The sequence below is a fragment of the Xenopus tropicalis genome, chromosome 8, assembly GCF_000004195.4.
Source record: "Xenopus tropicalis strain Nigerian chromosome 8, UCB_Xtro_10.0, whole genome shotgun sequence".
In the NCBI taxonomy this organism is placed as follows: Eukaryota; Metazoa; Chordata; class Amphibia; order Anura; family Pipidae; genus Xenopus; species Xenopus tropicalis.
The window spans coordinates 71,217,580-71,226,026 of NC_030684.2; positions in this window are offsets into that span (position 1 = coordinate 71,217,580).

Below are 8,447 nucleotides of genomic sequence, written 5' to 3' on the forward strand. Positions count from 1 at the left end.
ATTGAATCGGGACCGCATCAGCTCGTTGATGCGGTCCTCTTAACGATAGCGCCTATGCCCACTATTTTAATTCCCTCCTTTGCCCCTAGTGTGCTGCAGGCAAGGACCAAATGTATGTTTAAATAAGTACTACTCATTTTGATTCTGAGACACCCCAGAAATCATCCAACTTAATGATAATCGTAAACCCTACCTTTGGGTCTGTAAATAAAAATTGTTGGGAGTGACAATGTTCTCTTCTCCCCTAAAATAAAATCACACTTGCACTCAGTAATTGTAGTGTAGCGTCTCAAGCAATATTGATAAGGTAGATGTTACTTGGCCCAAGAGCAAATGTAATTTAGCCCCCCCACATTTTCAGAAGTTCTTTTACAAATGTATAATTAAACTGATCCTTAATTAGGCCCCTGGGGTCTGCTGGGTCTGCTGCATCTATAGTTAGACACAGGGATGTTCTTGCCATGAGGCTAGGTAAAAGCCTTGTCTCAGGTGGCAGCACCCCACAAGTAACCGGGGTGACAAAAAATTGCTTCTGGTAAGTTCAAGAGCTGAATTTCCAGTGATTAAACCATAAGATTGCAGCTACAATCACTGGGGGGTGCCTAACATTTGGCACCCCCAGTGACTTTTACCTTTTCTTCTCCTTTAAAATGTCTGATCCTTCTATTGCAGACTTATTGCAGAACTATCTGTCACCAGCTGGGGGAGGCATCACATCATATAACAGAGAGTTTTTATAAAAAAAACATCATCTTGGTGTATTGTTTTTAAACACTGAACACCGGTAAATCTGCACCTGGGCAATAACCCATAGCAACCAGTCAGTGAATAACTGCTCAACCAGCTGCAAACAGGACAATGAAGGCAAACGTTTTTGATTTGGTTTGTCATGGGTTACTCCATGATGACAAGTGACATAACAGTTTTCTGGTTTAAACCCCCTCTACATTGGCATGACATTTTTGCTTCTAATAGTTTTCTCTTAAAATTAATACCTGCATTTTAAATGCCTGAAAATGCTCACAAATGTTAGTACAGATCTCAGGGCATAATGGGGAGTGACCAAGAACCTCATGGAAATATAGGGGCCGATTCACTAAAGTGCGATAAAAATTTTCGCATGCTTTTTTGCGTTAAATAAGTCGCGATAATTAGCGCGCGATTCACCATAGTATTATCACGTGCGTTAAGTCGCCATTTTTGCATGCGGTATTTTTCGCGCTAGTTTTAGCGCATGCGTTAATTTCCGCGCTGAAAAGAATACGATCGCATGATTCACTATCACTTGGGCACGCTAAATATCGCATTCGGCTATGCGAAAATTAACACCTACTACAGGCAGGCGAAAAATTATAGAAAAGTACAGTAAATGAGTTTTTGCCAATAAAATATGGACTTACATTGTTATTTATTCAAGTATGTGTCTTTTTACTCAATTTTACTAAAGTCTTGGCATGTATGGAATTTCGCTACTAATATACAGTACAATAGTGGTAAATATTTAGTCGCCAAAATATACAGTACAATAGTGGTAAATAGTTAGTCGCGATATTATACAGTACTATAGCGGTAAATATTTAGTCGCGATATTATACAGTACAATAGTGGTAAATATTTAGTTGCGATATGATACAGTACAATAGCGGTAAATCTTTAGTCGCACAAAATACATTACTAGGTATAATAATTATAGAAAAGTACAGTAAATGAGCTTTTGCCAATAAAATATGGACTTTGCAGTGCTATTTATTCAAGTATGTGTTTCCCCTAGAGTGACGCAGCCGCCAGTTTGCAGGGAAATGGTCATTTTTAATACAGTCATTTTACGAAAGTATTGGCGTTTATGGCTAACATGGCGTGCGTTCATTTACGCGACTATTTATATGCAGCTACAAGTGATGAAATGTTTCGCCAGGCATGGATTAGCAGCAAATTTTTGGACGTGTGGCGAATTTTTCCACAGCAAATTTTTTCATGCGTTTCGCAAAACAATCCGCCAATGGCAAAACGCATAAAAAAAATTTGCCATGCGAAAATTGCCCGCATGTCCAAAAATTGACACATGCTTCAAAAAATAATAGTCACGGGCAACAATTTTTTTGCCCGCACAACATTTTTGCCGTTTCGGGGATCTTTCAAAATTAGTACGTAGCGTATTTTCTGCTGAGTGTGATAACTCTAGCACTTCTTTTTTTTTCTTACTTATATTTTTATTGGTTTTTGGGGTTTTTTTTGCAAATAAACATTTATACAGCACCTCTCTAGCACTCTGTGCTCTCCCAGGGCAAAATGTTGGCAGTTTTATGCTGCCTATTGTCGCGTGCGTAATGTCGCGACAATTAGCACATGCGATAAATAGTGTGCATGCGAAAAAAAACGCGCGCGCTATTTATCGCGACAAAAATATTGCATGAAATACCGCGCATAAAATAGCGCAAGTATGCTTATAGTGAATCGTGTGAAAAGTTGCGGAAATTAAGACGCAATAAAATTTTTACCGCACCCTATAATTAGCGCACGTTTTATCGCATTTTAGTGAATCAGCCCCATAGTGTGGGAGGAAGTCTGTGCTTTCCTAAACCTTTGGCCAGCCTTAACTACATTTACTTTTTCATCTGTTGACCTCAGCCTGAATCTAATTATGCCACAATACTTCCTTTCCAGCTTTACCAGGCAATCACACCAGCCGCTGACTGAGTATGAACGAATATTCCACAAAAATGTTCTAAACAAATTATCTGAGCTGTATTTCTATAGTCAATTAGCAGAAATTCATATCTGATTAAATGAAAGAAAAAATGGAAAAATATTTGCAATGCCAGTTGTTAATATTTAACACTGTTTCCCCCCGGCTTGCATGCCTCTTTTAGAAAATGATCTACCCTGGGGTACTTTGCTGCAGAGTGCAGTACAACCATGTTTTTGCTGTTTTTTTTTTTAAAGAAGACGTACGACAGCTTGGGGTTATAAGTAAGCAGGTTTAATCATTGGGGGTTGTCTCCCAAATTGGCACCCCCCCTTTTTTTAAATTTCCTTTGCTTTTAAATGTGGACCACAATCGTCTTCTTTCAGCCATTTATTCCATGGTTCATGGTTTTTTTTTCACATAATGTTGGGGGACATTATGTGAAAAAAAACTCAGTCCTTGATCAGTGAAAATACATGATTCTACACCAAAATCTGATGTGTATATATTGGCCATTAGCCAGACACCCTAGAATATGTAGTTGGCAATGTATCACTTCCTTGAGTGCAATTCCCCAAGGTGTGCCTAATAGGCTTGGTGGCTAATTACTCTACTCTTTTACAGCTACAGTGGCAGCAATGCGTTAATCTTAATAAAGGGAGGTTCCTAGTGATTAAGTTGAAATATGCAGTGAATGCCCACAAACGTTTGGAAAGAATATGGAAACATGTTTGCTTTCTGCAGAATCTTAAAAGGCTTTCAGACTCTCCTGGTTGTTACAGTACTCATACCATGAATAATTTGACATTTCTGTATATATGCTATCAAGTGTCAACCATGTAGAAAGAAGTTATATGGTAATGATGAAATATATGGTTAGGGTTGTGCTGGTCATTAAGTTTATTGATTCATAGAAACTACTGGCTGTAACTTTTGCCAGTAAGTATGTTATGAACTATATTATCCTGACAGCTTTATGGGAGAGGGTATTTGGAACAGTTTTGGTACAATTTGGAATAAATCTTTTGTGTGCTTGAATATTTGGTCTTTCCCTGCAAAGAATTCCCCCCACCTCCAGTTCTGAAAAATGATGTGGGCTGCTGGGTTGCCTGACTGTTATTTTAATAGCCTGACCAGTAAAAATAATGCTTAATGCCAATGTTATTAAAAGGCAAAACATATGAAAATATACAGCTGCTAGCTGTAGACTTAAAGCTGTCAAGATCTGTAAAAGTGGGCATGATCAGTTTTGTGAGGTGCACCCCTGCTCTTACAGTATATTCTGGCCATATTGCTAGTGAAAGGTGAGTTATGTGCAACAGCATGCATTTCAGCTTTCACTGCTGGGCTGAGCTGAGAGAAGCCTTACACAAACAATGTCCATTCTCTTGATGTGTTTTCAGGGTGTGTGGGTTTGTTTTTCCATGCAACATGCAAGCAGCTGATTTCCCTCATCACTATATCAGTCACACTGTTCATCGAAATGCAATGGGGAATTAACCACATAATGGCTGAAAATTCATATATCTTTCCTGTAATTTGCAGAAGTGACATACTGATATATTCCTTTTTTGTACATGGTTGTGAGAACTCTGTATGTGTGCCTCTGCTGTGCTCTCTGTCTTATTCAGCAGCATTACCAGAGCAGAACAGGAGTTAATGTTTGTAGAGAGTTAATTTATAAATGGGCAGAGGGCATATGTGTGCCTGTGGGAAACGGGGGGGGGGGGGGGGGGGATGAAGGAGCCTGCTGCTAATCTTATAAAACTAGTACTCAAAGCAATGCACAGACATTCCACTCATAAAAAATAACAATTACATAGTCTTGTATGGATTGAAAAAAGATGGTCACTTTATTTGACAATAATATTTACATCTGTGTTTGTGATGATCTAGATTGCAGAACTATAAGAGTAGAGAGCGCTGAAATACTTCATGAAATCGCGGAGGGACTGTGGAGCTAGCTGGGGCTCAATTCCCTCCGGCACATGAAGGGTTAATTTGGTAAGCCATTGGGCGGGAAAAGAATATACCCCACACTCACCCCTCCCCCTGTTGCCTGTCAGCTCCCAGCGCAGCGTTGCATCCTCACCTCCTGCTACACACGGAGCGGCATCTCCCTACCCCCCTCCCTGTTTAAGCGCATTTAGCTGGTAATTTCGCTCAACTTAGATTTATATGTTTTCTTTTCAGGCTCTGTTCATGCTTGTCTGGTTTGTCACAGCATATGGCAGGTGATAGTCCTTGGCCATTTAATCTGTGGTTGTTTGATGGTTTCCACATGCCCACTGTGTTCGCAGTGGCTGGCATTCGTTATAAAACAGTCTTTAAGATGTTTGGTAAAGTTTGAAATACATGTTAAGGACTATTCTGATGTTGGATTCTTTAATAAAGCTGTGGCCGAACTCCACCCACCAAAATTGTGTCATTGTGTTTTTCTTAAGTCAGCTGGGCTCATCGGGGGGGGGGGGGGGGGGGGGGTAAGGTTGGAAGGAAGGGAATAAGTCTCCGCAGTCTCCACCAGACCGCAGGGTAGACGTTTTTATTTTTGCCCATTTCTGGCCATTTTTGGCCATACCTCCCAACATTTGAAAAATGCAAAGAGGGACAAATAGAAATGCTGCACAAAGTTTTCTGGGGGTTTGGGGGTCTTGTTTTATATGTTATTACAGGTTTGCTAATAAAGGCAAAATTGCCCTTTAAGATGTAAGTTTCAGTTCCCTCAAGAGACCTGTTTATCTTTAGTTACAACTGTATCTCAGTGCAGACGTTGAGTAATTCTGGGCTCTCTGCCAAAATCCTTCTTATCTAATTACGAGAAACGTTGTATTTTATTTATTTTTTTTTGGCATTCAGTGCAGGAGATCAAAGGGAAATGAGGGACTTTTCGATAAGAATCTGGGACTCTGGGCTGAGCTGTTAAAATCCAGACTGTCCAGCGAAAATCGGGACAGTTGGGAGGTAACATATGCCTCCCAACCACTTACCTTTCCTGTGCTGGAGGAGGTCCATGGGAGATTACATTTGCACTGTCTGCTCTAGAATAGCTGAATGTCCGGTTTAATAACTGGAAATTCATCTCTTTCTATTAGCCACTTTCTATTCTGAGTCCTGGTGGCTCTAACACTTAAAACAATGTTACAGGTGCCACATTAACACACTCTTCTCAAGTTAAAAAGAATGGCATGTAGTTTGTTTTTTTCTATGTGGAAATCCCACATTATCTCTATACCTTTTCTTCAGAGAAAACAATCCCAACTTTGACACCCTCATAGTTTAAATCTTTCATCCATTTTACCAGTTTAGTTGCACATCTCTGCACTCTCTCCAGCTCATTAATATCCTTCTTAAGGACAGGAGCCTAAAACTGCACTGCATACTCAAGGTGAGGCCTTACCAGGGACCTATAAAGGGGCAAATTTATGTTTTCATCCCTTGAGTTAGTGCCCTTTATACAAGACAGCACTTTATTTGCTTTAGTAGCCACTAAGTGACACTGCCAAGTGTTGCAAAGCTTGTTAGGGACAGTACTTTTAATGAAAACCTCAAGGTCATTAGTACAACAATTAAAAAGAACATGACAAAGGACAGATCCTGCAGTACTCCACTAATAACACTTGTCTAATCTTCCGTTTACCACCACTTTTGTAATCGATCCTTTAACCAGTTCTCTATTCAAATACAAATATCATGTTCCAGGCTCATACTCCTTAATTTAATCAGTAGCCTTTTGTGAGGTACAAATGTATCAAATCCAAGTAGATCACATCCACTGCCATCCCAGAGTCTAGGTTCTTGCTCACCTCCTCATAGAAGGCAATTAAATGAATCTAGCAAGATCTATTACGCACAAAACCATCTGGCAAAAACTTGTGAATTTAAAATGTATTCAAGTATCTTATCCCGTATTAACCTCTTTAAACGTATTCCTACCCCTAATGTCAAATGGGATTCCTTTGTTGATACTGGCAGCACATTAACAATTCACCAATTCTCTGGCACCATGCCAGACCTCAAAAAATCATCAAAGATGAAGTAAAGTGGTTTGGCAATCTCTGACCTCAACTCTTTTAGTACCCTGGGGTGACTATAATCAGCTGGAGCTTTATTTAAAACTTCCTCCTGAGTCAACCAGACCAGAAAGTAAAACCTTCATTAAATGGTTTATTAGCTGTGTATTTCAGCAAACAATTTACAGCCCTCTTATATCAAGAATTTAACACATACTTGCTCTATTTTGTTTTTTGTTCTTACAATTTATATAAGATAGTTTGGGATTTGTTTAACTCTTCATGGAAATGCCTTTTTTAGTTTAATTTTTTATAAATCCAGGTATTATGGATAGTTCATTAGGATTAGACACAACTCAATTTGTAGTGGAGTAGGAGACTAGTATTAGTGCTCCCTGGCCTGGAGCAACAGGTAGCCCTTCAGTGGTTGCAACCACACTAATGTTCTATGATGTGCTTTGCTTGGTTTATCTCCCAAGCTCAAAAGCAGGTATATTCCCGGTGGTTTCCCCATGATGTTCCAGGGCCTGCCAAACCACCACACAGGACCTGCATTGCCCCTTTATGATTTTACAGTTTGACATTCTCCTGTATCTACCTGCTAAAATAAAGGAAAATTAGGACACAAAGGGTTTTAGGAAATACACAGATTAATTTGGAGAAAGTTCTGTGCTTTTCCCACTTCTAAGAAGCCATTTGTTAAAAGACATAAGCCCCCAAACTGATTTTATCAGGCTGTTTACACACAGAACTCTCATGGGGCTTTGTTTGATAAATACCATCATGATGCAAAAAATGGAAGGCTTTCTAAAAACAGTGGCTTTTTTTTTTTAATCAGTATGGGTTGAGCTCAGGGGCAATATTGGGTCTACTGCCTAAGGCAGCAGGTCGCAGCAGACCCTGAAATACCCCATCACACAAAAATGAGGAACCATGTTTAGCAATTTCCAGCATTTCCTCCCCTCCTACAGATAAACTCTGGGGCAACAAAACTTTAGAAATTGCCCAGTGCACCATTGCCTATTGCTGATGCACCCTGTCAAGGCAGTTTTCTTAATCCACTCCTAACTAAGTAAAAGAAGTGTATTATGCTTAGAGGGAGAAAGACCACAGGGCTCATTTACAAGCAAATGCTTTTTATCTATAATGCAGTGTTTTTGCTCAAGGTGCAAGGTTCTAATGAGTCTGACAAAATTGGGTTGATGCATTAAAAAGAGTTCACTTGTCATTGTTTATCAACACAAATCGGACCAGAATAGTGCAGGCTCCACAGAAGGCAGAGGGCCACTGTGCAAAACTTTTCCTCTGGCTTCCCACCTGGCCACCCACATTAACCTTTTTTTTGCACAGCATCTGTCATCACCTCTTCTAAGAAAACTATACATATTCTAAGCACCTTTCTATTTACATCAGGATTGTATTTTAGGTCTGATGCTGCACTAGATACCATACCTACCCCACGCCTCTAGCTGATTGGTGCATATGGTAAGGTTAGGTCAGCATAGGTAAGTGTATATAGTTAATTATATGTGAGTGTATAGATAGGCCTGTATAGGTAAATGGGTATATATGTGCACTGGGGGTCATTTGAACAAACACACATATAATAATTTATGTCTGGGCCCTGTGGTGGTGGCTATGGTAAGATGTAGATGATCAGTAGGGGATGGGGATTGGTTCTGATGGAAGGAAGTAAGGGTAACGGTTGTAAATTTTGCCCCCATACCTGTGGGAGTCTTTTTTTGCAGCAA